We start from the raw sequence: 6162 nt of genomic DNA, 5'->3' as shown, positions 1-6162 counted from the left end.
TCACTAATTAGATCTTCCTTTCCATTTTCACAAACACATTCAGACACAACATCACTGACATCAACTGGTAACATTAATCTATCAGGGACTGCTCTACTGGTTTCTAACTCATTACTCGAACACTCGCCAGAAATTCCAGAATCATTCAGCATCAACTTAAACTTCTACATATATTATCCCATCTAATTCTGTAAGTAACATATAATCATCAACATCATTATCATCTGAATCATTCTCATTAGAAACATTACATCATATTTAATATTATTTTCAACACCAAACTCATTTCTCTCTTCACACTCTTCTTCAACAACCTCAACACTGTGACTACTGTGTTCTACCACATCCTCATTTTCCTGTTTATTATCTACTGTAATTTCATATGGAATTACTCTGTCATTCTCACTTCCATTGCCCAGCACATGAACATCAGCTTCCACACATACAGCACCAGTGTCAGCATTTTCACTCATTTCACAGTCACTCAACATTCTCACTAAATCATACTCATCAGATCTGTTCTCATCACTATCAACAGCTACTACTGCTTTACTACTGTTAAAGAAATTTGTCAAAGTGTTTTCTTCTAATTCAAATTCAGATTTTTTACTTTTTTGTTCATCTTTATTTTCAGATAAAAAAATTCCCAAAATTCCCTATCAAACTTCATTCTACTCACTTCAGGTTGTATTCTGGGCACAAAATTATGGTATGTTCTATTTGTTCTGCCCCTTCCCCTTCTGAAATTATTACAATGTGCCTGATTGTAATTCCCATGTCTATTTGCCCCATTTCGCCAGACTCCGGAAGAGGCAGGTCTTAGTTTACCAGACCATTACTTCTGTTTTCAAAATTGTTACTATTGCTTCCCTGATTTTGCACCCACTGCCTATTTATTGGTTCAAAATTCCTATTCTCAGATCTCTGCCTATCATTCCTATCCCCATTTCTTCTGTCATCATTTCTAAATCTGCTATTGAAATGATAATTGAAAGCTCTGTTATTGTTATTCCTGCTATCATCAGGTCTGTCATTACATCTGTCATTTCTCTCCCATGCTAAATCCAATTTATCTATATATCTAAGGAATTGTTCAATTGTATCATCAGGTCCATAGACAAGACTCCACTGTACCCTATTCGGTAACCTATGTTTTAGGGCATCTATTTGGATCATTTCATCGTGGTTTATCAATATGTACTAAAGTTCTTAACTTTTGTTCACAAAAAGTTTTCATGCATCCGCTACCTGGTTTGAAATTTGGCTCATTCAAAAATTCTGACTTAATTCTAGCTTGTTTAATTTCTGACCAGAATTTGTTCATGAAAGCTTGTTATATCTCATTAAACGACATTTCAGGTTTGATTGCATCTAAGAACTTTTTAAAAAATTTAATTTTCAAATTATTGCTCATTTTATCAGTCAAGTTGTCTTTAATCTGGAACATGAAATCAACTGGATGTTTGTTGCCTTCCCCTGAAAATGTTTTTTATGTTTACATTACTCCACAATGGACTGTAACTACAGAAAGATTTCACAGCAATGAAATCTTTAATTTCTTGAAATTTAGAATTGCAGTTTGAAATTTCACCTAAACGAGTGTCTACGTCTTCTTTTAACTCTGCGAAATTATCATTTGCAATTTTAGTGAAATTTTGTATATTTTGATCCGCTTCTGTGAATTTCTTTACGAAGTCTTTGATGAGTTTTTTCAATTATAACACTTCTATAGTGGCAACTTTTTTGAAATTTTCCACAGAATCTAGCCTGCTTTCGAATTTTTGGTTTTCCGGTTTTAAGGTAATAACTTCCCCCTCTATAGTCAACATGTTTCTGGAATTTTCGTCTACTTTTCTCCCAACATTTTTCTAAACTCTCTTTTGTCTCGCGAATTTGGGTTCCTTGGTTGTCTAACTTTTTACCGATAGAGTCAAGCTTCTGATCAAAAACAGTTTTATGTTCATCAAACAATTTTTCAGTTGTCTTTTTCTGTTCTTCCATCTATCTTTTTTGTTCTTCTATAAGTTGAACTAACCTATCCAAGGCTGATTCATTAGGTTAAAATCCACGAAAGGGTGTACATACACTACTACGGTCATTATCCTCTCCAATTTCATTTTCCCGATTAACTACATTATTAGCAGTAATACCTATGCTGTACTCCAAATTTCCATTAACCTCCCCATTATCATCAACTTGCCTATTGTTGTTAACCTCTCTATTATCCTCCATAATGACAAAGCAGACAAAAAACAGTTTCCAAAAGTAAAAATTGAAATAAATTTTGTACTTACAAACAGTCGGTTCTCCAAGTTGCGTTTTCACATATACTTTGTAGTGTTACGTTCTTCTTTGTCCTGTTCTTGTAAAAATGGAATATTATTTTAACAAGCAGGTTAACTCTGAAAGAAAATACAAGATTAGTTTACAGATTTACACTGAATCCCAGCTCCTCCACCAATTATAACATTCTTAGGAGTTGTTTCACTCATAGTATCTGGCAATCTGTCACAGCATAAGTTCTGAAACAGTATCTGTAAAAAAAATAAAGTTATTTTTTAAATAATTAATCCTGTTTTTTGTTACCACTGAACATTTATTATAATCTCAAATTAATTAAAAGCATCTTGACAAATCTGAAACAAGTTGTAATATACTTACAATAATGAAATAAATCATGCACAACAAACTACATGCTTTCTGTCTAAAATCCAAAACCAGACTGACTCACTCTGCCAACATGGCAGTCACTATAATTTCTTAACAATCCTTGACATTGTTTAAAATCGTTTTTTGATTAATTAGCAATTAAAATTTACACATAAAAATTGAAAATACATATATAAACATATGACTGCTCAGGACAGTAAGTACACTATGATATTAGTACATGTCTGTTATTTCATTTGAGAATAAACTCTCAAATAAGAAATTGCAATAATAAATTTATATTTTTTATTAATTACTAGAGACTCCCATTGTGGCAATTATTCCCTTCATTTACAGAGCTTCTACACTTTGAACTGAAATAGATTAAACAGTTATTATTTCAGTTATAAGTTTTTCTAGGCGAGTTACGTATTTTGTTTACATGTGCGATCCTGAATGAGACTGGGAAATGTTCGTTTTAAATAGGTCTTAATGGGCTGTTATGTTTCAAAGGCCACCTACTTTGTACCTCAAATCTCCCTTTTTGGTTCTTCTTGATTCTCCATAACTATTTAAACTCATCATTGGTCTCGAGATACAATTTAAACTTAAGTTTGTGGGAAATGGGGTACTGGTAGTGTGATAGCAGAATAGTGACACAACACAGAGATACGAGTTCCACACTGTTTATTAGTAAGCACATGTATGCAACGTGTGTATCTGTTATAAGCATAATAGTTCCCACTGCATCATGGGACAGTAATTCTCCATTTACCGACCCAGAGACACTACATCGCCACAGAGCCCCAGCGCCCCGTATTGCAGAGCACATGAACAGAGGCTGCAGCAGGGTGTCATCTGTCTGACTGAGGTGATGTAAGTGTCTTTGTGATGGTGGATGGACTGGAAGACGTGTCATAGTTAGCAAGGTGTGCAGGGAACGCCCAAAAAGCGAAGTCGACTGTGTGGCCAACAGGTTGCTGCCAGTGGCATTAGCAGATGATAAAGTAGTCTCAGAAGTGTTTTATTTATTTATTTACTCATCAAGTTCCGTAGGACCAAATTGAGGAGCAAATCTTCACAGTCATGGAATGTGTCAGTACATGAAATTACAACATAAACGTAATAACAGATAAAAATAAATGTTCACGAACCTTAAAAAAAGTCAGTCCATAAGTTTCAGTAAACGCTATCAGCAATACAATAAAAATCAGCTTAATTTTTCAAGGAACTCCTCAACAGAATAGAAGGAGTGACCCATGAGGAAACTCTTCTGTTTTGATTTAAAAGCACGTGGATTACTGCTAAGATTTTTGAATTCAAGTGGCAGCTTATTGAAAATGGATGCAGCAGTATACTGCACACATTTTTGCACAAGAGATAATGAAGCCCAATCCAAATGCAGGTTTGATTTCTGCCGAGTATTAACCGAGTGAATGCTGCTTATTCTTGGGAATAAACTAATATTGGTAACAAGAAACGACAATAAGGAATATACATATCGAGAGGCCAATGTCAAAATACCCAGACTCGTGAACAGAGGTCGACAAAAGGTTCGTAAACTCACACCACTTATTCCCTGAACCACCCATTTCTGAGCCAAAAATATCGTTTTAGAATGTGAAAAGTTACCCCAAAATATAATACCATACAACAATAGTGAATGAAAATAGCAAAGTAGACTAATTTTCGTGTCGAACGATCACTCACTTCTGATACCGTTTGAATAGTAAGAATGGCAGTATTAAGTCTTTGAACAAGATCCTGAACGTGGGCTTTCCACGACAGCTTACTATCTATCTGAACACCTAGAAATTTGAACTGTTCAGTTTCACTTATCATATGCTCATTCTGTGAAATTAAAATGTCAAGTTTTGTTGAATTGTGTGTTAGAAACTGTAAAAACTGAGTCTTACTGTGATTTAGAGTTAGCCTAGTTTATTTTCTACAAGCCATGATTTTACAGGCATTGAGGTTGTGGTAGTAGCTACACACACACCAAATGCAATACTTTTTAGGGACTAGTTTAACTGTGGAGGCACAAGCACTGTCTGATGGCCTGGCTATGCCAGCTTGCAAAAGTTGTTCACTGCAGCTTTAGCTGCTTTCAGTTTGTGGGAAGCTAGGTGATAGACAGGAGGACATGGTGTGGTTGTAATGTGGTGGACTGTACTGTCCTGCATGGTACAGATTGCATGTGGTTTAATGGGGGAACATGGCGTGAGTCCAGAAAGTGGGGCATGACAAGATTTACCGTCACTATTAACGTCACACTGCATTGTCTTAGGAGTGCTCTCAGGAAGGGGTTCTGACACTGTACTAACCTGAAAAGTATCTATAGTAGCAGCACCACAGTAGTGATCAGCGTCAAGATGACAAAGGTTGTCGAAACGCTACTAAGCTGCATGTAGTGATGTAGTGGCAGCCACAATTCATCTCCATAGCTGTACATTGGTGATGTGTGTGACCCCATTGTCATAACGTACTGATGAGTACTCAGCTGCCCTTAAGCATAGCTTGTTTAAAAGTGCTTCACTTTGTAGCTTTGGGTTCAGTGGTGTGTCGAGTGGCAGCAGCATGACAGGGTGTTGCAGTGCCAGCAGGCATTGTATCACTGACCACACCATGGTTCAACTGCTGGCCACCCCATTGTAATTGTAGGGTGTGATTTAAATCTGGCAGTTTTTGGTAGTGCTGGTTCAACTGTCTCTGTCACTAGGCATGTCCATGGTATTTGCATATACGTGCTGAGGTCGAGCCTGATGTCTGCAGTTCCAGCAACTGTGATTACAGTGTCACTGACCACATGCACTTGCAGTGCGATGGCGACAATACAGCAGCATGAGAGCAGGTGGTAGATAGCTTACATTGGCCGTGGTATCAAAGAGGAAATATATGTGCAGACACCTATCGTGGACGAATAGTCAGCGACCATCTGCCCCATCAAACGCTGCATTGTTGCTGTTATGTTGTGATGTACAGAGACATCTTGTTAATGAATAGTACCCTGGTGTACCTATGTCAGGTCGGTGTTCTAGCCTGGATGGACGCAGGGTTGTCTGCAGCACTGTACATCCTGCCCTGGTGTGGAACTAACCGTAGCATTGTGTGGTGGGCATGGAAGCAGCCAATGCACTTTGTTGGCATGCATTTTGTTTACACTCACGAGTTGGGGCAGTGGCCAGCTGGGAGGGCGACAACTTTGGCCATCATTATAGGTGCCTTTCATCTACAAAATTGGTTTCAGTGCAGGCATGTCGACAACAGTTTAGTGCTGTTCGTTGTTGATTACAATGTGGTGTTGTGACTATGCCTTCATCCTGTTGGAAAGCCGAAGTTTAAACTCCAGTGGTGCATCCTTAGCTAGCATCTCTGTTTGGATGTTCTCTGGCTGTTTTAGAAGCCAACGTGCCCATAGTGAGTGGTCAGGCAATAGTGTTGGGTCAATCAGAACTTGCAAGTGGTGACAGAGCAAAGATGTAGTGCTGTTGTCCAAATTAGTCTGGTTGACGA

This window comes from Schistocerca nitens, chromosome 5, assembly GCF_023898315.1.
Source record: "Schistocerca nitens isolate TAMUIC-IGC-003100 chromosome 5, iqSchNite1.1, whole genome shotgun sequence".
Taxonomy (NCBI): Eukaryota; Metazoa; Arthropoda; class Insecta; order Orthoptera; family Acrididae; genus Schistocerca; species Schistocerca nitens.
Note: the sequence above shows the minus strand (reverse complement) of the source record.